Genomic DNA, 25444 nt, shown 5'->3' on the forward strand with positions numbered 1-25444 from the left:
TATATCTAGCGTGTGAAAAGCAGGTTTACTGATTTTAATAAACATATTGGCAAGGATGGTAATTTTTTTTTTTTGTTGAGGATGGCCAATGAAAGCAAATACTAACATAATGGGTGGAGACATAGCTAAAAAAAAAAAAAAAAACTTATATAAAAAAACAAAACTAATGAGACATATCAAACATAAATACCAATTAATGAATTGAGAACTAATCAGTCAATTCACAAACCAAAACTAAGCTATAATCATAATTAAATAAGTGTCAATACCTTCACTGGGTTTCACAAAGACAAATAGCACTGACTGCTACATTGCCAATGGTAACAAGGCTAGTTAGCCATGGTGTAGGCACATCCCTGCTGAAAAAAACCCCCAATAGAAACCGTCACAGAAATTCTAATGGTTTCTACTACAAATACCGTTACAAACCATCAGCTAACCATTAAAACCATTACCATTATTGGTCCTCAGTGGTATCCACTAGACATAACATGCCACCGATAGAAGGCAACAAATTACCAGTGAAAACCCACAGGGACCATGACAGTTTCCATTAAATCCAGTGCAAATCCCGTTATGACCATTAAAACCATTACACATTCTATGAGGGTTTCTAACGTTTTTTTTTCTTTTCTTTAGCACAGGTTTAGAAAAACTGTTTTCAACCAGTTTTAGGGAGATTATTATTTTCAGAAATGAATTTAAGCATGTGTTGCTGCTCTTTTTTTGTCTTGAAAGGAAGAAATGTTTCTAGTGAATTACAAGAATGTTTTTAATTGAACATTTACAGAAGAAGTGGCTAGAGTGCACATAGAAGTCAAGAAACGTACATGAGAAGTGGTTTTATCAAAGAACAGCTTGATGAAAAAGGTCATCTGTGTCTTGATGTAAGCTGATTTTATTGTTGAGCTGGAGCCAATGAAGGACTAATAAAAAAAACGACCTCAATAAAAACAGCACTGCCTATGCAGTATGCAAATGATTCCGTAAAGGATGGGGGCCAAAGTGAGAGGAGGCCACATGGTGTGTGTCGGCCTGGCCCATCACTCTTCATGCCAGGGCCTTTATGCTCGTGCTCTACTGATAAGAGCCAGGAGAGGGCACCTGTGGAGGGTCACCTCTGCTGAAGGTGAGGGCCAGCACTGCTCCACACTGCCCCCCTACTGTGGTGACACACACGCTTAACAATAACACAGTGACCTGCACCAGACGCTCAGTCATATGCTCTGAGGTCTGGGGCAGTGTTAGACACTTTTTTCAAATTTCTTCTAACTCTCCATACCCATCTGCCAACTGCCTTCTTGTGTGCTTTTACTCGTAATATTTTCGCAACAGCATTCCAGTAGGATTTCATGCAATTGATTTATTTCAGGATTTGAGTACAGAAAGTAATGAATCAGCATATTTATTGGTCAGGTTTGGAACAGCAGCAAGTTACAAAACACTAAAAAAAAAAGATAGTCCAAAGTTTTCAGATGTAACACCATGTTTGTCTTTTCATTGAGCATGCTATTACCACAATAATTTACTTGTGTAACATAAGTTAACATTATCTTAGGATGCTTTTACACCTATTACCCCATTTATCAAGCCCAAAGCAGAGAGAGATTTATCCTTTTGCTTTGTTTTCTATTTACTTTAGTCTGGTTTTGCACTGTTAATAATTAAACAAACCATGAAGCAATAAATAAATAAATAAATAAATAACTTTGGCTGGAAGGTGTGTAGGGCTGAACTCTTTGAATATTTGTAAAACTTGTAAAACAGAAATATGGGGATGAAAAATGATAAACACCTTTACCAAGTGTGTTTATAAAAGATACAAAAACACCCAAGTACGGATAACACACCGCCAGTGCTCAATAAAATGTTAGATAACTATATAATAAATAACTATTCCAAAACATATTGTGTATCTACCATAAGTGTATATCTTCTCACTTTTTCATTTGTGTAAATATTCAGAACACAGCTGCTGCTCTGTCCTTTGGCTCAGTTTGCACCTTGTGGATCAGTTTAACAATTGATATGCTGCTATATAAAATTGATATAAAATCTGCTGTATATACACACTGCCAACTGCCAACCTCATAGCTGATATGTTCTGCACTATACTGAGGTTTGTATATGGCACTTACAGTATGGGTGTCAGATAATGAATAATAATGATCAGTGGGGATCTGATTATGAATATTAATCAGCAGATTTGGTCTTGGTGAAAAATCTGTGAGTTGGATAGACCGTATGATATCTGTGTATTTAAAATACTTTTCAATATCGGCATTAAAGCCAACCTGTAGTACTATACTGAAACACTGAAAATGTGATATAGCACTTTTAAAGAATTTTCAGGTTCAAAAGTGTTCAAGTAATTTGGATAAGAACAAAGGCCTAAAAGTTCCCTTGGCAAATTAGCAGTAGAAGAGGTTGTTTAAATAAAGGAGAATAAGAAGAGTATAGAGTGATAGGAGAACATATTCAGGACTGTACTGTATTACTAGGAAGGCCCTGGCATGCTCACTTGGCACACAATGTTGCCAAGTTGTAGGATTTACCTCGAAGCCTGAGGGTTTTGACATGAAAAGACTTTATCGGCTCGAGGACGCTGTGGAAACCTCGGGGAGGCTTACCCTGTTGTAGTGATGGAGAGGAGAAAATGCAGGATGAATGGCAGAAAATGAGAGAGGAAGACAGAGAGAGAGGGGAATGCACAAAACAGTCCAGAAACCACAGCCAACTTGCCAAAAGAGAGAAAGGAGAAAATGGGTGGCATGAGAACAATGATGTAAAACCATAGAGTGGAACAACTGCCTCTGGCACCATCATCAGCCCCGTTATACTCACACACTCACATGACACCACACACACTCATAGGAAGCAATAATTAAGGACATAAAAATGGTGTTTTATCTATAGTACATAATGTATGCATGTTCTTTGATCCATGTAGATTAATGTCTTAATTCTGCACATGAAGCACTTGGTCTTAGTAGTGTGTGTGTGTGTGTGTGTGTGTGTGTGTGTGTGTGTGCAGAAGAATCGACTCCTTCATCAGTACAAGGCTGCAGGTGTATGTGTGCTTAGAAGAGTAGAGCTCATCTGTCGGACTGAGAGCACATGGTCAAGTGGTCAACAGAATGAAAATGGAAAATTGCTGCTGCTCGTTCTTGCCATTGAAATTGTGTTTGTTTGTGTGTGTGTGTGTGTGTGTGTGTGTGTGTGTGTGTGAGAGAGAGAGAGAGAGAGAGCGAGAGAGAGAGAGAAAGAAAGAGAGAGGCAGGTCACCAAAGATGGCTCTTTTTTTATTGATAGTCTGGGAAATGCTGCAGGAAAATTGCCCCCTCAACCACAAACCCTGCCAAACAAACAAATAAACAAACAAACAAACTGAGCAATTAATTACTTAATGTAACCTGTGTATCTGTTTATGTGCTTTATAAAATTAATGCATTAACTGCTTTGGAAAAGGTGCATACAGATTATTTTCTAAAACAATCACTTATTCTTTAGTTACACCACCACAACAAAGAGTATTGGTGCAACAGTATACTCTGAGTTATTTAACCAAGTTACTTAATCCCTCAAGGATTTCGCGATTTTGTGATTGTAGAAATGAATGCAAAATCAAGCAAACTCAAAAATATTCGCAGGAAATTTTGCAAAATTACCCAAGACATGTCATGTGACATCCTCACAACAGGCATTCAGCCAAAGCCTTCTCTGATTCATGTGCGTTGAACATGAGTACAGCTAAAAGGTCTCATTTACCAACAAACATCACTGCAATTTCATTGCAAAGTCCCAGTAAAATCAAGCATTTATGGCTGCAACAGTCACAAAAAACTAAGCGAAATCCTGTATGGTCTGCCTAACAAAGAAAATAGAGTATTGGGGAAAACAGAATTATATCAGTCATCTTGTGTTTAAACATATTCAGTAGACAGTACAATATTGTGTACCTCTAAATATGAGAAACAAGATGCTCATGATGTTGATGTCAACAATCCTGTATCCTTCTTAAGCTGTTATGGTCCAAGTTGGCTGTTAAATTCAATTTTTTCACATCACAATGAACATGGTGTGTCATTAGCATTGAGGTAATAGCTATTAAAAGCGTTAGAATTCTTGTTTTGTCCTTATCTCGGAGATTAACATTAACAATTTTGGAAATTTTTAAACTTGTCAACATGATGTGCATGCAAACCAAATGGTGCTAAATATTTAGAAAAATCTAAACTGACATATTGTCTTATTAGCTTAATGTAGATGGTTGATTTTAAACTTATGTAGTGTGTATTAAATTTAAGAAATCACATTTTTGGTTCTGTAGTAGATAGTGATAGATTGTGAACAAGACATCATGCAACAAAATAAGTGAGAAAACAGATAGTCTGTTCATAACCAATGAATTTGTTATAGTGTATACTGTGACAAATTTGACATTACACTTCCAAATACAATGAGATTTCTCCATGATATTGTCTGTTTTCATTCATTTATTTTTGTTCATATTTATCTCTATTTACTGTGAGCTATTCTGCCGTTGACAAATATGGGTTATTCACCCAGAAGTACCATCAACCTACAACCCCAATTCCAAGAACGTTGGGACGCTGTGTAAAATGTAAATAAAAACAGAATGCAATGATTTGAAGATCTCATAAACCCATATGTTATTCACAATAGAACATAGAAAACATATCAAATGTTTAAATTAAGGAAATGTACTATTTTAGAAAAAAAAAATAAGGCAATTTTGAATTTGATGACAGCAAAAAAAGTTTCTGAAAAAAGTTGGGACGGGGCAACAAAAGGCTGGAAAACTTTAAGTGTTACTAAAAAGAAACAGCTGGAGGAACATTTTGCAACTAATTAGGTTAATTGGCAACAGATCAGTAACATGATTGGGCATAAAAAGAGTATCTTACAGAGGCAGAGTCTCTCAGAAGTAAAGATGGGATGGAATCTGGATGGAAGCATATGTTGCTCTAAATCCTGTATATACCTTTCAGCATTGATGGTGCCTTTCCAGATGTTCAAGCTGCTCATTCCATAGGCACTAATGCACCTCCATACCATCAGAGATGCAGGCTTTTGAACTGAGCGCTGATAAAAAGCTGGATGGTCCCTCTCCTCTTTAGTCCTCTTTGGTTTAGAGGATGCAGCGTCCATGGTTTCAAAAAGAATTTAAAATTTTGATTCGTTTGACCACAGAACAGTTTTCCACTTTGCCTCAGTCCATTTTAAATGAGCTTTGGCCCAGAGAAGATGGTGGCGTTTCTGGATCATGTTCAAATATGGTTTCTTCTTTGCATGATAGAGCTTTAACCAGCATTTGTGGATGGCATGGCAAACTGTGTTTACAGACAGTGAGTTCTGGAGGTGTTTCTGAGCCCATGCAGTGATTTCCATTACAGAATCATGCCTGTTTTTAATGCAGTGCCGCCTGAGGGCCTGAAGATCACGGGTATGCAATATTGATTTTCACCCTTGTCCCTTGTGCACAGAGATTTCTCCAGATTCTCAGAATCTTTTGATGATATTATGTACTGTAAATGATGAGATATTGTGAGATAATCTTTGCAATTTTATGTTGACTAATGTTATTTTGAATTTGTTCCACAAAGTGTAGACGCAGTTTTTCGCAGATTGGTGAACCTCTGCCCATCTTTATTTCTGAGAGACTCTGCCTCTCTAAGCTTTTATACCCAATCATGTTACTGACCTGTTTCCAATTAACCTCCAGCTGTTTCTTTCTAGTAACACTTACTTTTCCATCCTTTTGTTGCCCCTGTCCCAACTTTTTTGAGATGTGTTGCAGACATCAAATCCAAAATTAAATTATTTTTTTATTAAAATGGTACAGTTCCCCAGTTTAAATATTTGATATGTTTTCTATGTTCTATTGTGAATATCATATGGGTTTATGAGAATTGCAAATCATTGCATTCTTTTTTTTATTTACATTTTACACAGTGCCCCAACCTTTTTGAAATTGGGGTTGTACATATTCATGGATTATGCCATCAAGTTTATAATACCTGAAATCGTAGTGATATTACTTTCAACAAAATGCTGTTTTGTGCTGAAACTAAATGAACCCATATTTACATTTGTAGCCTGTTACAAATGAAGCTGTAAAGCTCTTTGCATCTGAACTGGATTACGGGAATAAATATAAATGACCTTATTGTTACTGAACTTTCAAACAAAGTTGTTTAGTCAGACTAGATCCAGTTTTCTACTGTGTATTAATACACAGATAAGTGCTAAAATATAACTTACCATAATCATTTCATAATCGTAATTCGAGCAGTGGATTCTAGCTGTTAAAAATCTTGATATTAGACTTTTAACATATGCTTTATTTGGTTGAAAGTGTGTAAACAAGCAGAATGATTTTTAGGTTTATGTATGCACAATCAGACGTGTCTCAGTATGTGTTTAATACAAATGCAGCTCCAGTATAGCAGTGTAGAGGTAATAGTGTGTGCAGCACATAGCGTGCCCATTTAACCCCCATACTTTTAATCACCGCCATTTTCCACTTCATTTCCATATGCCCTGAGCCACAGCCACTCACACGGCCCGCTATGATAAACACACTGCACATTTCCTTACAGATGAGCTGAAATTAGAATATTAATAAATTTGCTGCATTTCAGCTCATGCCAGTGGAATTTGTGGTTGTGTATAAACTTAGACATAGTCCAAAGACTTAGATTTCTGAAAGTAAGTGTGATTTTTGACTAGTTATTTAGTGGTTTTCAGATTTCCTTTTTCCACAATTTCCACACCTAATTAAAAATTCTGCTAAAGTGGTGGAAACCCTTATCAAATTTCTTATGTCTAGAATTGTTGTTAACCAGATTCTAATGGCAATTTTATGTTCTAAATATATAAAGGTCAGAAATAGTAATAATAATAATAATAATAGTACACAAAGGCCCATGATAATATAGTACATTTAAATGATGTGCCTAATACTTGAATAGTTTGTTTGTAAAATAAACCTGTACTGAGTGGGTTCATGATTTGTTTTTACAGATGAAGGGGTCCCTGGAGAACCCCAGGTATGTAGAGATGCAGTGTTGGCTGGTGTTGTAGATGTAGAGTACTGCTTAAAACTTGAAACTGACTGCTGTGTGTGTCGATGTCAGAAGTGAAGAGCAGTGAGTATGAACTCAGTGGGAAGATGGACGTGGCTTTAAGGGCAGAATCATACAGAGTGCTGACTCTTTGGTCAGCATTTTACTACAGAAGCGGAAGGTGCCTCTCTCCATGGGGTGCAGATACACGGAGCACTTTATGTACTTCATGCTGGGAAACATGGACCTCTTGCTCATTCCTGACCACGCTACAGCTTCACTCTGGATGTAATACACACTGCATTTCCATCAGCATCATCATACTTTATGGCCCTCAAAGGCAAAGGGATGGCTACTTGAAATTCAAATATAAATTCATTCAAGGTGTCTAAATACACATGCACAGATTTTCTTTCCTATATTTAGTATTTTATGCCATTACTTGACATTTATCAGAAATAAATAAGCAGACATAAAAAAAAAGAAAAAAATGTTATAGACAAGAAGAATAATTATGTCTACATAAAGACAATCACTGTGCCATTTCATCCAGATCTCTATAACTGTCTGGTGAAATTGCTCTTTCTATGTTCAACTTTAGTAAATATTACACTTCATTTCTGTTTTCCATCAAATCCAGTCTGTCTTAAAGGACCTGCCATAAATAAGGAATTAAAAATGCATACCGTGCAGAATGAGCCCCATTGATCTCTCAGTAAGGAGCCCATATTTGCCTGCTTGCTTGATTGTCACAGTTAGTGTGAATTATGTGGAACATGTGTTGAATTTACAAGATAAAGGGTTGGAGCCCGATAACTCCAGACGCCATTTGATGTGACTGCAATGGCTTTGTTGACAGACAGGACAAGAGACTATGCCTGCCCCCTCCCTCCCTGTCTTGTTTTTGTTATGAGAGATTGTGTGCTAAATGGAGTGTGTGCTCTGCGCACTCTGTAAATTTGGTATCATAATGAGTGCCGCTCCTCCGTATTGGATGGCAGAACGCAGAGAGGCAGCAGTGAGCTGCGCGCGTGGCATGGCTGCATGAGCCGCGGGGCACTCTGGCCTTTTTACATACACACAAACACACACGGGTCACAGTTTAGGCAATATTGATGAATGTAGCAGAAGAGTCTCTAACTGAGGCTCAGCAATGAGGTAGAAAATGAATAATGTTTCTTCAGAGAGCAGTGAGAGAGCCATATGTTGGCATTTACAGTGGAGACTTCAACGCAGAGACAGCTCAGTGCTGAACAGCAAAAGAAACACACAAATCTTACATATTCCTATCCCTCTCAACATTTCTAGCTTTATACCTGACCTCTTTTTTTTCCATGTTATGCACTAGTATTGATTGAAAGTTGTGTGTGAGTTATGGGAGTGTTTATACTTATTAAAGTAGAACACAATAGTGTTTAAAACACTCCCACACCCTGTTTATCTCCTCCTGCTCTTTCCTCCTCCTCCCAACCATTATTAGTGACTCAGTCCTCCTGTGGAGCAACAAACTTTATAAAATTCTCCTTAATCTGCCAAGCGTAACCTATTTTCCTCGCGATGCAATTAACTGCACCAACATTTACAATAATATGATTACAGCCACTTTGGCAAAGTCGGAGCGGGATTGAAAGAATATTAGGTATCAGCGAGGGGTTGATCGTAATGGTCGTATTTTCAGGAGACTTGCATTTTCTTTGCGCAAATAGAGAGCCCCTAAATTCTCCTTAGGCTCTAAAAACCAATGCAGTGGAACCATGATAACAAACGCAAGCATCCACTTCTCTTCTCTCCCAAGCTTTTTCACTTTCGATCCTGGTTCTTCCCACTTCCTACCTCCCTGAATTAATTAAGCCTTTCACGGGCATGTAATTAGGAACATTAGCAAGTCATAAAATTGCCACCAGTCTCTAAATTATGTGTATGCCCATAGCAATTTGTTTGTAATTCCTTTTTTTTTAAAGACATTGACACCATAGGGGCCAAAACATCCACATAGTTGCCCACTGTGCTCTCTTGCCTTTGGTCCCAATAAACAACTGTCTGAAGCTCAGGTTGTGGATAATGCAAATTGACTCCTTCTCTTAAAAGGGTTGGACTAAATGGTGTCTCAGTTGGAAGCAAAGCATATTTATCTAGTCAGAAGTGACTCAGGTTGACGAAAAAAAAATCTGAGATTCTGTATTTTAAACCATATATATATATATATATATATATATATATATATATATATATATATATATATATATATATATCTCAAAACATTCATATTTAAGTAATCACTTAACCTAGCCATGGACTACAGATAGTATTCCATCTTGGCGTCCATGATGTGCTATTATATACCAATACCATTTGGTAAACAACCCGTTTAAATGCACGTTGGAAAGGGAAGAGTGAAAAGTAAAGCCTTTATTGTGCTTCTGTCCTATAGAGGATTACAAAGAGAAGAAAGTGACAAATCCTGTCTTCATTCTTTGTCTGACGATCCCGGCTTCCCCTAGACAAGCATTGGGAAAGAGAAAGAGGAAAAAAGAAGAATGGTATTGAGTTTGTTTGTGCTGCACATGCCATCAAAAGGTTAAAGGCAGCCTCAGTGTAAAGTGTGAGGGTGATTGTAACACAAGGACCTAATCATAGATTCTATCAGCTAAGGCATCCCTGACCTGGTAATAACCATATTCCATTGTTTCTGTTTACTGCCCAGGAGAGAGGAGAGAAAAACCGAAAGCCTGGCAATATTGATTCCCATCCCCTCATATTGAAACCAGATATTGATTTTCTTTCTTTTTTTTTAAATAGGAAAAAGTGCATTGTTCAAGTGAATGAGATTTCTTTTGGGATTTGGTGAGAGAGGAGCTGAAATGAGCATCCTTTGGAACATAGTCTCTTGCGGATTTGGTACAGGGGCTGATAATTGAATTCAGCGATTGGGCTCTTGCATGTGGTGTGAGACTTTTTGCCAGAGGAGAGAAATGGACATGCTGACACGTCTACCTTTTTCCTCTGAAAAGAAAGATTTAAAAAAATATCCTACTCCTTTTTTGCATTTGATATGATTCCACAGCGGTACAACATTAGCTGAGATTGTCCCTGAATGATAAGGCAAATGATAGGACTTTGTAATGGCTATGACACCGCAGTGTGTGTCACTCGATCGCAGTGGTAGCCCTCCCGTCATTGTCTTCTGATTAGTCCCCCAACATCCAGCGCCAGGCCTGGCGTCTATTTCACATTCAGGGGGCGTACTCTCGTCTCCCACTCAATTTGCAATTAAGACAAAATTTAGACCACTGAAGCCTGAAGGCAGGTGGGTGTCCTCAGAGCGTGTTGCTTAGCAACTGCGGTGGCGCATGAGTCAATGAGCACCTGTGCGGCAGGAGCCAGTGCATCGAGGAAGCACAGGACGTGTAAAGCCACGGTCACGGTCGTGCCTGAGACGCTGAGATAGAGCAGCCCAATCTGGGCGCATGGGGGGAAGGAGGCTTATCTGGGCCAGACATGTTAGACTAGCGCAGAGAAGCAAGCAGGCTTGAGCCCTCAGCAGCTTGGGTCAGGGTCAAAGGACACTGTAGCTCTGGTCCTGGTTTCTGAACGATCTTCCAGATCCCCTGGGAGCTGTATCAGTGTCAGCTTGCAGTGAGCAGGGACAGGGACAGGGGGCACTGATGCTATCTTTAACAGTGATTTTCAGTGGTTGCCCCTGTGGGACAACCTGGCCTAAGGCTGATCACACCACCCAGAGGCCTCTAGGGAAGACAAAACGGCTGATTTGCAGGCACTAACCTCACTGTAATGGCAGGTTTGAGTAGATGGACTTGATATCAGTTATATTTATGTTATATAAGGCTTCTGCATTGTGTGGATTAATGTTCACCCTCACATCCGTACATATGGTCACCACAGAGGCCATTCTGTTCATCACTAGAGATGAGTGGTCATCTTTCCACCAGTACACAGACAGGAAGTTGACTTCAGGCCACTGGCTTTCATTTCCTTCCTGTCCTGTGGCTTCGTTCCACTACCTGCACCCATTTACTGCAGAGCCCAGAAGGGACACCTGGATTCAGAGAGAAGAAAAAAGACACAGACAGATATACACAGTAGTTCAGCATCTACAGTTGTTAGGTTGCTATGATAAATTCCCAAAATGTAATCAGATGGTATAAGGTGTATATAAGAGGTAATACTACAGTAGGGTGAAATGCATAGCCGGTACCTGTATTTGTGTCTGGTTAGTGTATTTGTATTTAAACCATGGGTGTTGTCAACTGTTGTTCATATATATATATATATATATATATATATTAGTCAGCTAATATGTTATCATAGTTATTTTAGTTTTTGCGTTTGTTACATTCCAGAAAGGTTTGCTGGACATGCTATCTGAATCAGTGATGATGCTGGGATGCAGTGCTGCGGTCAGTCGTTTTGTTATAATGCCCGTATGATTTTCCAGGAAGATTTTCTTTTAATGGAACAATGGAAATGAGATATTATGTGTATATATATATTGGATGAAGTGATGATGAAACGCAATAAGTTAATATATACTTTTAAATTAACTAAATAATTAATGTCTGGAGTCCCCGGCAGAGATATGCTGCGCTACGTACTGTCCAGTGTGTAGACTGTGTGTGCAGCGACTCTATAAATAAAAGCATATTTCTGTTTTGAATTTCAAGCCAGATATATAGAACTATGGTAGAAATATAGGTTTATTTTTGGGGTCTTAAATATGCCAGTGTTTACATCAGTCTACCGATGCAGCCCACTATGAATAGACAGAAATTATGATTGTGTACCTCCTATTCTTAAACGAAACTTGTCTTTTGTTTAAGATTGTCTTTCTTTCAGTGAGTATGAAGTATGAAAGTAAAAAATCTCCCAATCACAAGACTTTTTTTTTGTTGTGTCCTGCTGGATTCCATTTCCGGTCCATGACCTCTAGTCTCCACCAGATGCCCTGTAAACATGTCTGGCAAGTTTTCAAAAAACAAACAAGAACATAGAGTACTGCACCTAATATTCGTATGTATCATCTGTTCAATCTGAATAATGCATTTGGTTACATCCCTTGTCATGACTGTAACGAACCTTATCACAAACTAACACCTGTGTATTGATGTATCTTTTGCATCTTACATCTTGGATAGAGTAACTTATGTCTCATTGTTTTCCTTCTCTCAGGAGCCTGCTTTGCGTGGTGAACCCTCAAAAACAGGCCTGTTTGTGATAGTTTGCAAGCTGTTGAAACACAAGCTGCCGTTGCCCACCGCACATCAGCTAATGTATTTGCATGAGCTCGGATGCTGGGAACAGCAAATTGACTGAGCAAATAGGCATCTAACCACACAGTAGGGGGAGTCATGTTGTATTCTTGCAAAGAAAAGGAGAACACTCGCAATGGCTCTCATGTGGAGAGGCATGCCTTATGAACACTTGGAGATGTAAAAGCAGGGATCCAGTAATAACATGCACTTACAAAATGGAATGAAAAGCAAATATAGATGGAGGACACTCTTCATTGCTGTTAAGTGGTCATGCAGAGGACCACTGGACCACAACAAGGGAGTGAAGAAGTGGTCAAGTAAAGACAGAGTGAATTGATGATTGTTACATGATGGGTCAGAGGAGGGTGAAATCCTGACACTTAAAAATAGTGAAAATCTGTAGCTAAAGGAAAACAGAATGAGTAAAGTTGTTAGAATAATGTGCCATTGATGAGATAAAGTCCAACAGTTTGGTGGTGGGGTTTCATCGTTGATCCTCTTACCTTTTACATTTACATTTGCTCATTTGGCTACCGCTTCTATCCAAAGCTATTTACAAATGAGGCAGGATATACCTGAGCAATTGAGAGTTAAGGGTCTTGCTCAGGGATCCAACCATGGCAGCTTAGCGGTACCGGAATTTGAAGTCACAACCTTATGATCGGTAGACCAAAGTCTTAATCACTTCCCTAAAAATGGTTTCCAAGGCTGGGATTTTCGCACACTAGTTGCCATGGGCTTGTTTGGATGTCAGTGGCTCTGTGCAATAGAGGTGGGGACAAAGAAGATGCTGTTGATTATGATATAATTCTGCTTGGCACAGTTTTCTAAAGCCACCCCGGCTCTGCCCCAGTCGCCGCAGGGGCCAGCCCAGGCCACGCGATGTGTATTAGAGACTCCTCAATTTCACACATGCTTACTCTTGAGTGAGGTTCGCATAAAGGGATTAGGAGGGGAGGAAGTGCAAGGGAAATGGGATGTTAGACACCCTGCTTAATGGAGTGACGGGGCCTGGGCCTGTGTCCTTTCTATTTCCACCTCTCCCCCCACAGCTCTGCTCTAGTGCACTGACACTCTAATCCAAGCTACACACACTCCATACACATCCTGGCTACAGATTCTGAGCAGGGGGAGGCAAGGCAAGGCCAGGAGGAAGAAGCTTTGCTAAACTCTTTCCTAATGCTGCCAGTACCCCTAACTGTGCTCTTTTGTTAGTTTTAATGAATTATGATCTCATTGTATGGCTTGTGGCTTGTATATTTTGAATGTTTTTTTTTTTTTTTTTTGCAGTTCCTGGAAGTTATTGCCATCTGACTCTTGGGGTGCTCCATCTAGATAAGTGGACGACCCCCTGACTAAGATAAAGAAACAAAAAAATGAGTGAGAGGATTTTCAGTGGTTGGCTCAGTGAGCGCTTGGGTAAATATTTCTAATTGTTCATCCAAGGCTTTGATGAATGTGGTTTTAGCTGATAAAGCAAGGACTGGATGGGAAGCCGCTAGACCTCTTGGTGGGATCTGAGCCGTGGGCTGAGTCCTGGGAAAGGATACGATGGAGAAACTCATCAAGGCATAACGTGAAGATGAGTGGGAGGTGTCTTGCTAGAAATCACTGAGGCATCCACTGCATGCCCCTCTGTACCACCTCCTGTCCAACTCATTCACTCTTTGCCTGTATCAATTTCACTGTCCATTTTTTTCTCATCAGCTTGCTCTGTCCATTCTGTCTTCCTTTTTTCTTCTCTTTGCTCTCCTCCAGCCTGATGTGGACATGGGGCTAATCATGGCAAGGGGTCTTGACAAATTGCCCCCTCAGCCCAGTTTTGATTGAGCCACCTGTGTCCTTCAGTGTGTTCCCACTGACTTTATGATACACAGACAAAAAATAAAATAAAATAAAATAAAAAATCAGCAGATCTTAAATTGTAGCGTCACTATTTATGGTGGGATACTACGCATTTATGATGGGACACATTTCTTTAATTTTTATGTCAATGGGATTTTAGGTATATATTGGTGCTTTACTAGATCTAATCTAATCTAATTTATATAAATGTACAGCCATTTTGTGATGATTAGATCTATAATGGCCCAAAATAGATTCAATTAACAAACAATCATCTATATTTAATTAAGGGCTTAATAATTGTCACTGAACACTATTTAACTTTTAATAACTGATGTCCTGAGAAGGATAATTTACTTCTAATCTAATTATCGCTTCTGTTAAATCCCATACTATGGGATACGAGCGGTCATTTTTAAACAAATTTCACAATTTTTCAAGTAAGTATATTATGGTTTTGTAATTAACTTCCTCAAATCAGATAATTGGTCACTCAATAAAAAAAGAATCAGTTAACTTCATAAACGGCAATTAGCATTAGGGATGACTGGGCCTTTAACGTTTTATTGGTGGCAGTGGGAATATGATAGTGGTTTCCTGGAGAGGTTTGAATTTCATGGGGAACATCCTGAAACCAAGGGGAAGCTCAGCATGAGTCTGTTTATAATGCCAGATCTGCTGATTAGATATGGATGATCAGATAAACCAACTCTTTTAAAGTGATTTTTCATGCATTTACACACTGTATTCAATTTAGATGTTAAGATTATGCACTGAATAAATGAATAACCCACTGGAAGACATGTTCTATAAAATCCAGGCCACTTGTGCACTCATTGCATTATTTAGTGAATGATTAAATGTAAGTATTGTATGGGGTGTATTTAGTATATCATTTATGTTCTCCTAAATATAAAGGGTGCCTCAAGGGCTCTTTGGATGGTTTAATTTTAACTTCCCAAAAGGGGTTCTACTTAGAACATTTTCTGAATGGAAAAACCCTCTACTGTAGGATTCTACAGTGGTGCTTGAAAGTTAGTGAACCCTTTAGAAGTTACTATATTTCTGCATAAATATGATTTAAAACATCATCTGATTTTCACAGAAGTCCTCGAAGTAGATAAAGAGGACCCAATTAAACAAATGAGATAAAATATTATATTTGGTCATTTATTTATTGAGGAACATTAAATGCCTGTGAGTGTAAAAAGTATGTGAACCTTTGCTTTCAATATCTGGTGTGACCCCCTTGTGCAGCAATAACTGTAGCTAAATGTTTCCAATAACTGTTGCTCCAACTGTAGTCCATTCCTCAGTACAGAACAGCTTTAACTCTGGGATGTTGGTGGGTTTCCTCACTTGAACTGCTTCCTTCAGGTCCTTCCACAACATTTTTATTGGATTAAGGTCAGGACTTTGAGTTGGCATTCCAAAACATTAACTTTATTCTTCTTTACCCATTCTTTGGTAAAACGACTCGGGTGCATAGGGTCGTTGTCTGGTTGCATGACCCACTTTCTCTTGAGAGTCCACTGTACATAAAATCTTTAGAGGAAAAACCAAAGAACCCTTAAAGGAAAAGTCCACTCTACAATACATCAATTATGTTTATATTGAAGTAAGTGAGGAGGGGGGCTAGGTGGCTTAGTGGTTAGCATGTTTGCCACACACCTCCAGGGTTAGGGATTCGATTCCTACCTACGTCCTGTGTGGGTGGAGCTTGCATGTTCTCCCCGGGCTTTGGGGCTTTCTTCCAGGTAATCCAGCTTCCTCCCCGGGTCCAAAGACATGCGTTGTAGGCCGATTGGCATTTCCAAATTGTCCGTAGCATGTGAATGGGTGTGTGAATGTGTGTGCGATTATGACCTGTGCCCCGTCCAGTGTGTCCGAGTGCCCCGAGTTCCCTGGGATAGGCTCCAGGATAAGAAGTACAGAAAATGGATGGATGGAATAAATTAAGTTATGAGTTATTCTGGTGCTGATTTCTTGGCTGTTGCTGTATTTTATTTATTCTTGTCTGTGGTTGTCTGCCATGCTGACCTCACATGACACAACTGTTACCAAAATGTAAAAATTCAACAATCTCAAACATAAAAGATAACGGTCAGGTTGCATGAGGCAACAAGCAAAATAGCAACAACTTCTTTTCTCACACACCATTTTCCAGTGACATTCAGTGTTATATTGATATGATATGATATGATATAATATGGTATGATATGATATGACATATAGTGGACCGAGTTGGGTGTAACTGTGTTACTGTAATCTAATTACTTTTTCTGATAATGCAGTAATGTAATGCATTACATTTTAATTTTATGTAATTTGATTACAGTTACTGATGTCAAAAAATTATATTACTTGCGTTACAAATTTATTGTTAAGAAAACAAGATTAAGTAAAATGCATTTTTAAAATAAATCATGTTTTGCCCCAAAGATTTTTTCTTTGGTCCCGAATAATTCTCCACTTGGAGCGGTTTGTCACTACATAACTGAAAATCTCAGTAAAAGAATACGGCAGTGTTGTAATTTTAATAAGCTTGGTCATTGTGGTCAGTCCATCTCCAGGAAAATGGGGAATGAAAAGATTATAAATTGTGTCTTTTGTGTGTGCATGTCTCAAAAACTGGACTAAAAATTATTATTTAAGAACTAGCTAATATACTGTATGAGAACTAGCTAATGAAGTTCTTATATTCTTGTGTTCATATAGCTTTACTGTATATGTGAGAGTGTTGTAATAGAAAGCACAGGCCACTCTTGAACAGACCAGAGTAATGAAGAATTCCAGCTGCCAAGCAGGGCGCGCGGTGCTCGGACAGTGGGCATTTTTCATCCTGTAATGTGTGCACGGGTCATTAATTGCAGCTTGCCATAGGTCCAGTGGGCTTGTCATTTGGGTATAGCACATCTATACATCTACTCTTACCCCTCCCCCAACACACACACTCCTCCCCTTGGGTGTGTTGGTGCCCCTAAGTGACTTGAGCCACCAGACATCCCTCCTGGAATGGGTTGACCAATCTCCCCAGTCAAGCAACTTGTAGTAAATTATACCTGAGGACCCAGAATGACTTTCTTTTGTTGTTGCTTTTGGAGTTTCTCATAATCTTAAGAGTTCAGTACTTACGCTAGTGCTTAGAAGGCAACCTGAAATCTGGACTGAGTTTGATACTGAGTTTGATATGTCATGTAGCCTGGAGCTGCCTAGAGGTCTGTGTTCCTTGCCTGAGGCAGGTTGTCTTCCTGTTGTGCAGTCCTGTATTGATTAGAGAGAGCAAGTGTGTGTGCTTGGTAGGAGAGTGACAGAAGTGGAGGAGTGCTGTGCTCTCTTCCATCTTTCTCTCTGAAAGGGAGAAGTGGGAATGTAGGAGGGCGCTTCATCGGTGTGATGTGTTTTGTCAGAAGCATCTGTTTGGTCACAGGATGCACCGTAATCCCCAACCTTGAATGCACCAACCTGCAATGAGTACTGTGCTCAGCTGTGGTCCTGTGTGAGCCCATTAACACCTCTCACATACAGACTTGGAGCCTGCACCAATACCAGGGACCACACACTATGCCAAACACACAGGCAGCCCACAGCGCCATAGGCTTCTGCTCTCATTATATGCTGCTGTAGTAGGGCCTTTCATTAAAGCTGTGGCTTTAGCTGGATATGTGCTGTTTGGGTTGTAAAAACAATTTTTCTTATCTTGTGTAATAGGCCAAGAAGATGAATACACAGGTTAAGAAGTGTTTTTTTAAATTTATTTTTATAATAGTTCTTTGTTAGAAAAATCTGCAGAGCATTAGACTAGAGCAAATGTTCCATGATTCCTTTATAATGCCAAAATTCAATGACTCTACCATTGAATATGAATACATAGGAGACCCCCTCGAGCCATTTGTGGAGGATTTCCTCGCTATTTGTTGGTTTGTTAATTTTGCATGGCTAATTTACAGTGGAACAGTAGAGATAATGTGCTGAACAAAAAGGACCTTAATTACTGTCTGGCCAGCTCCAGTAGCGGCTTCCCGATTGGATCCTTAGCACCACTGCTTTTCAAACGACACTAATATTAAAGCCTCTGCCATTTTCTATTTCAGTCCATTTTCTATCCAAATTCTTTTCCCGAATTGAAAAAAACATGGTGGTTGGTCAAATCTATTATTTCATTGTAAATTTCTAAATTGCACTACAACTGGGGAGTAGTCAGACAAAGCATAATCATTCCAAATAATTGTATTAGCTTATAATGGGAGTTTTAGTGTACTGATACTGATATAGCCACAGCACCCTTCAAGCTTTTCCAATGGCAGCACCATGGTGGATTTGTTTACCTATTGTATATGCACAGATGTGATGAGAGTAGCAGTATGTGAGAGAATGAATGGGCCCTCAGATCATTTTACAGAAGAATCTTGTGAACATCTGCAAGGCCATCTTCACAGGGATCACTCCCTCTAACTCAACAAGCCCAAACCCACTGTGGCCAATTAACCAAATTGCCACAAAAAGAGCATTTTATTAGTATTTGTCTGTCGCTAGCAGTCCATCCTCATAAATTCTCCTTGAGGCGCAATGGAAAACAAATTGGCACATTAACTTGTGAATGGCTAAAGAGGCACTCCGGCTGCGCCTCCGGGGCTGCTGGGTATCAAAGTGTCTGCCGTTCGAAGCAATCTGTCTGCTTTATCATTCAGTGTGACACTGGGGCTGAGTGAGCCAGGCCTGCCGCGGGGGCTGTGCACCAGTGAGAGCATTAGCTCTCTTTCCCTTGGCAGGCCCAAGCTGTTTGCCATAGTAGCCCAGAGAGCCCTCTCTATTTATCTGTTATTACTTTAGAATTGGCAGTTCAAACGCAGGGGGCCCTTCTGCTATGGCGGTTTTGGCTGTGGCATCTCGCCTTCTGTGTTTTTTTCTTTTCTGTCTTTCTGTTTTCTCTTTTTTGCTGTCTTTTTTTATATGCGCTTCCCCCCGTCTTCATTCTCCTCCTTCCTCCCCTTGCATCATCCAGCACCTGCCATTTTGCTCTTTCCAAAGCATCCCCCGCTACACACACTCACACACACACACACACACACACACACACACACACACACACACACACACACACTGCAGTCTACCACCAATGCACACACACTTCCTTGGTTCTTGCGTGATCTGCTCTCTCTTGGTTGGTGTGGCTAGTTGTGTTGTACCTCTTGTATCCATGCCCTGTCCTACAGGAGCTTTATAGGGTGGCATCAGGGAGAGCTCTCCAAATTTTCACGAGGATTATCATGTTTGTGATTGCATGCGTGTCATGATAATCCTGTTAGTAATTAAGTAGAGCCATTTCCAAGAGCAGCAAGTAAGCCAGGCACATGTAACCCCTCACATGGCTTTGACAGCCAGGTCGCTGCATGAGATGTAATGCAGTTTCACTAGAGAAATAGATAGGACTCTTTTTGAATGCTGACCAGAAAGGTAGAATAGTCACAATCATAAATATGTGTTATCTTTCACTATTTTTTTTCTCCTCCTTTGATTCTGTTTTCTCTCAATTTCTCTCTCTGTCTGTGGCCCTGACTAAAGAGTTTGTGTCAGCTCCCCTAAGCAGTATGGCTGCCTCTTCTGCCAGCCCTGCCGGCCCATCAAAGAGTGATTTTCCATGCCAGCAGGCCAGGAGGCTCACTTCTTGGAGAGAGGGGCCTGTGCCATGGCCAGGGACAGGTGGGAGGCGGGAGGAGGGGGCCCAGGGCTCTGGACTGCCAGGATTTCTACCAGGCTCCGAGGAGGAAATTCTGGGCATGGGCCAGTCATTGAACTGAAAATAGTTCTGTCTTGACACTCTAACAGCACCCAGCTAGCCATGGAGCTCAGGTAGAGTAAGTTTTGAGAAAACAGAGCCAAGCGGGCTGACAGAATCATGTTTGAGGCTTTATGTTACACTTACCACAAAACAGCTCTCAATATAATGGTGTAACATGTTGTACCAGAGTGCCTAAGTACTGCAATGATGAGCAGCAAGCTGGCCCGCTGGAGGCTGAGTGCAGAGCTATAACTGTCCTCCTCTGAGAGGTCTCTCCTCCACCTTTCATATATTTCAAACTTCCACGGCTGGCTCCTTTTATGCAGCTCGAAATGAGATTCCACAAAATCTATATCGCATCTTTAAAGTGAAATAATTCTCCATGTCTGCAGTGGCATTGACCCCGGCGGGGCAGTTCCGGTTCAGTGCCCCGGGCGTCCACTGCTGGCTGTGGGGAGGGGCGGGATTTAAGGCTCTGGTCATGCTGGACCCCAGGTGCACCAAGGCAGGCAGTTAAATTTCATCATTACCCTTTCCTTGCCGTGTTAGCTTTTTATAGGCGTTTTACTGCTGGTGTGGATGGCGGCTCAGCATCACCCAAGCAGTATGGCCTAAGAACGGGAGAAAAAGGAGACAGAGATGTAGAAACAGCAAAGGAGAGAGAAAGAGAGAAGGGATAAGAAAGTGAGAGACTGGGACATCACTTGTCAAGTTGACTGCAAGGTGATATAAAAACAGCGGCGAGGGCGGCGGATAAGCACGATGATGAATGGGCTGTGGACGTTCATCCATCCAGCTGAAGGATTTGCAGAGCAGGAATTGTGTACAGACACCAAGATCTCTGGAAGAGAAAAAAGAGCATGGAGCTGGAGAGAATGGAGGAGAGAAGGGGGAATAGAGGGAAAAAATCATGTGTGCTGTTTGTAAAGAATGAACGGCTGTAATGTGGAGTGATAGGGAGAGAGAGACAGTACAATAAGATGCTTGCAGATCTGCAGTTGTATTTGGACAACAGCCAGAGAGAGTGTCATTCATTCACAATGACAACAGGATGGGACTGTCTTATTGTTGTACCTATGCCATGACCTTAAAATTAAACAGAGACATTTTATGATGAGGCCTATATACAGTACATTTGTAATGCAATGCCTGTATCTGTATCTGTTTAGTGCTCCAAATATTTATATCTGTATTCAGATTTAAACCCAAAATTGGCATGGCATCTCCTATTCATTTCCTATATCTGTATTTGTATTTGTTTAGAAAACATTATCAGTTCATTCTGAATAATGTATTCATATTCAGTTACATCCTTATATACAGAACAGGTCACCCTGATATAATGTGTACATAAGAAAACATCCATCCATCTATTTTCTGTACTGTTTATCCTACACAATTTCACGGAGAGCCTGGAGCCCAATCCAGGGGACTCAGGGTACAAGGCGGGTGACACCCTGGACAGGGTGCCAACCCATCACAGGGCACAATCGCTCACACATTCACACACTACAGACAATGTAGAGATGCCAATCAGCCTACAACACATGTTTTTGGACTGGTGGAGGAAACTGGAGTACCCAGAAGAAAATCCCTGAAACACATGCAAACTCTGTGCACACAGGGCAGAGGCAGGAATCAAATCCTCAACCCTAGTGGTGCGAGGCAAATGTGCTAACCTCTAAGCCACTGTGTTACTACAACATACTACTACAACGCACAGTTATATTACCACAGCAATAATTTCACTGTATCGAGAAAAGAACCTGTTTCCGCAAAAACCAATTGTAATGGAAGTGGTATATAATGGAAATCTGACTCTGTGTTCACACCAGCAGTGACGCATCATTATAACATGGACAGAAGTTGTTCATTTTTTGTAATGAGAGCTTGTTATTTACAGGTGTCAGAGACAAACCAATCACTGGTGAAGCAAGATGAGTTTAACTTCAGGCTAATTAAAAGCCAAGTGAAGTGGCAACTACAAATTCCAATGAGTAACAGTAATATGCTTCTCCTCACTGTGAAACATTATCTATGTTTTTTCTTTTGATTTGAGATTTTATTCCAGGTTTGTGCTCCTATTCCAGCTGGTGATATTAGCCATGCTGCCTATAAGCTTGAAGTGTTTGATAGAATGGTGCATTCATTCTGTAGCTTGCTTTGTAGTTTGTGTGGTCATATCCTACTAGCCAGGCACTACAGGGAAACCATGGCAACCAAGAGTCGGAACCCCCACTGGCAACCAATACAGAGTGATTTGAGCAACACAAGGCAAAAAATTGCTGCTGGTGTGAACAAAAAAAGTAAAGTTGTAGGGGTTGTTTTTGCAAAACACATATTTTGTAGAATGCTTCCGTGAATTCTTCAGTCAATGCTATCTGCAACTGTAGCTTTAAATCTACATCATGTATTCGTTCAGAGACTTTTTCAGAAGGAGAATTTGTTTGCATGCATTACAACATAGCTGAAAGTAAACAAAGTGGCTCAGATTGTTCTTGATCATGCATGAAAACCATTCTGTGATGTCTTTTATTGACAGAATTCAAAAACTGGCTTTAAACTTTGACCAGGCAGCTTTTCTGTTCTTTTCTCAGTCCAAGAAAACATGTTGAAATTTCTGTCCATTTGTAATCACATGTATGCAACAGATGTTCAGGATAAAGATTAAGTTTGAAAAACACTGGAGTATTCCTTTAAGTGTCACTCTGCCTAGTCAAACAGGAGTCATGTTTGAGGGATAAAGGAAGAGAAGACGGCTGGCGGGGGTGCTCAGAGGGTGGTGCGCTGTACCCGTGCCAATGTCAGAGCACACTGCCAGTCTCACCAGGCAAGAGTCCATGTCCTGGGCTGTGCCGCCCTGCGCAGAGTCCCCTCAAACTCACTACATATGCTCCGTATGGCCCAGACAGCACATCCAATTTTCCACCATCTGCTGGGCCCGCACTTACGCACCACAGAAAGGTCACCACCATCTCCATTTGACTCATAAGCATTCAAATGGCACCGTCAAGAAACGCAATCATCACTGTCATCCCTTGATGTGGCCAGAACCTCTTGCAGAGTGTGTGAAAAACCGGCACCGCGAATGGCGCACAGCCAGCAAGGTCCATGTCGGGTCTACTAAATTCTATTGATATAATAGGGATGTATAAGCAGAGATGAACAGAGCAAGGCATAAACTGACAGTCAACACAAAGGCTAGTGTTGAGGAGAATAGGATGGCTGGCATCCTGTCTACTGTACGACTGGACTTAGGCCAAGCAGAGGAGTAATCATCCACCACTGATTTATACACAATACTGCCAGAGAAACTCAGTCAGGTTGGCATGGGGTTTTGTTCCAAAAAAAAAGAGAAAGGATTTAGCATGTTTTGAGAATAATATCAGTGGCCTGCAGCTGGACTACTACTATCAGGGTGCTGCTTTAAAGATGGGAAGATATGGTACCCTGGTGCTATAAAACAAAACGCTTGAACACACATACACACACAGTCGCACAGGATTCAGCTTTGGAGGCAAAGTGAGATAAGAAGATTAACAGACTGGATGCTGAATGCTTGATGCTTCTTCACCATACCAATACATTAATTAGCCACATTACCTCTTTTTTTTTTTTTTTTCGAAATGGAAACAATGAACAGTGCTGATTACCAGTTAGGTCTACATTAACACTGTCCGTAGTTCTAAATCTAACATACACAGAGCTATGTAATAATCACACATGGCTAAGCTGGCTCTGTGTTTCCATTTTCTCATGCCATGTTACTCATTATCGGATTCATCTGTTTATTGTACAACCCCCATTACTTAATTCTGATAAATGACACTTCTGCAAAAGATGAACATGCAGTATGCTTGCTGCAGAGAAGGAGGTGTGTTGTGGAGAATTTGAAGGTTTCTGTCTTTGTGTGGGTGTGCATGTATTAAATCTATGTATTTGTGGGTGTGTGTGTAGCCATGTGTGTGTATATGAGAGTGTGTAGACGGGTGAAGAGACACAGAGGTGGGCGGGAGGGAGGGAGTGGTTGCCTGTTTTTAACGGCTCTTTGAAAGAGATAAATGGCTTACAGATGGCCCAATCAATATATTCAAATGAGACATGTAAAGTAGCTGGGCAGCCATCAGAGATGACGCTAGAGCTCGCTGAGAGACACGCAGTCGGTCACTGCTCTGTCTCTCGTTCACGGTTTTACATCTTCGCTGTCCCAAGCAAAAATTTTGTGCATTTAATAATTAATGAATGATTTAAGTGCTTTTTTGTATGCTTGATTAATTACAGTATCATAAAAGTGCTGTTTGTGTTCCGCATATCATGTAGGGATGTTGAAAAGAGTGGCTAAAGGAAGCAGAAAGAGCAGACCCAGTCTGTGGCCTTTGGGCTGCCTGTAAGGCAAAGTGTTCCCCAGACACAGATAACATCCAATACCTCCCGTGTGAAATGCAAAAATCCACCACAACATCAGCAAGGTGTTTTATCACCTCATATCAGGACCTGCCTCTCTTATCATTTCGTTACACACACTTACCACACAGACAGCCGTTTCCTTGAAATCAAATTTATTTAACTAGAAAAGTAGTGGAGGATCCTGGGAATTGTTTACTGTTTCGTTTTTAATGTAGTACGCTCTTTCCAGGTGCAGTATGACAATTTAAAGATAAATGTTATGACGGTAATCGAGATGATTTTTCAATCTCCTGGGTTGTTATGGTGTCCGTATACGCCCATATAAAGACAGAAGGTATGAATCACAGGTCAGGGCCAGAGTGCTGAACTGGCAGACCTGCTGTGTGTAAGGGAAAGGTGGTATGTGTGTGTGGAGGCGGTGCATTTTCTTATGCTCTTGCTGAAGATGCAGTTAGATTGTCGGAAAGAGAATGACAATCTTCACCTCTTTCCATAACATGTGCAAGTGTGAAAAGCTAAATCATGACATGATTGTAATATTTTAGACCTTGTTAGAGATTAGAAGGGTTTTTAATATCTTAGCATTTTTTACTGTCCACAACTGATCTGTCATCTGCATATCTATGACATGACATTACATCTGATGAATGCAAGACAGTTTACACCACACAAGACACTTGCAGCTTTTCAGCTTTGTCGGAAAAAAGATAAGTGGTCCTGGTCCTCTACAGTGTGACCCTGATACACTGTAAAAACCGGAAAAGTTAATTTAACTCCAAAAATTTGAGGAAACTAATTACCTCAAAATTTTGAAGTTGATAAATCAATTTCTTTACGCCAAATACACTTAAATATAACAAAAATTTAACTCAAACTTGTTCTATTTAAGTGTATTTGGCTAAAAGAAATTGATTTATCAACTTAAAAAATTTGAGGTAATTAGTTTCCTCAAATTTTTGGAGTTAAATGAATTTATCCGGTTTTACACTGTACTGCATCATGATATTAGTTTAATCTCAGCACTCTATTAACTTTTTTTATTTTAACAGTTA

General features: G+C 40.2%; 1 protein-coding gene across 1 annotated transcript in view; it reads left to right on the forward strand.

Moving 5' to 3' along the window:
* Positions 1-25444, forward strand: part of dhrs13a.3 (dehydrogenase/reductase (SDR family) member 13a, duplicate 3) — a 167820-nt gene that overhangs the window by 141624 nt on the left and 752 nt on the right. The gene's annotated exons all lie outside the window — the stretch shown is intronic.

This window comes from Ictalurus furcatus, chromosome 17 (genome assembly GCF_023375685.1).
Source record: "Ictalurus furcatus strain D&B chromosome 17, Billie_1.0, whole genome shotgun sequence".
In the NCBI taxonomy this organism is placed as follows: domain Eukaryota; kingdom Metazoa; phylum Chordata; class Actinopteri; order Siluriformes; family Ictaluridae; genus Ictalurus; species Ictalurus furcatus.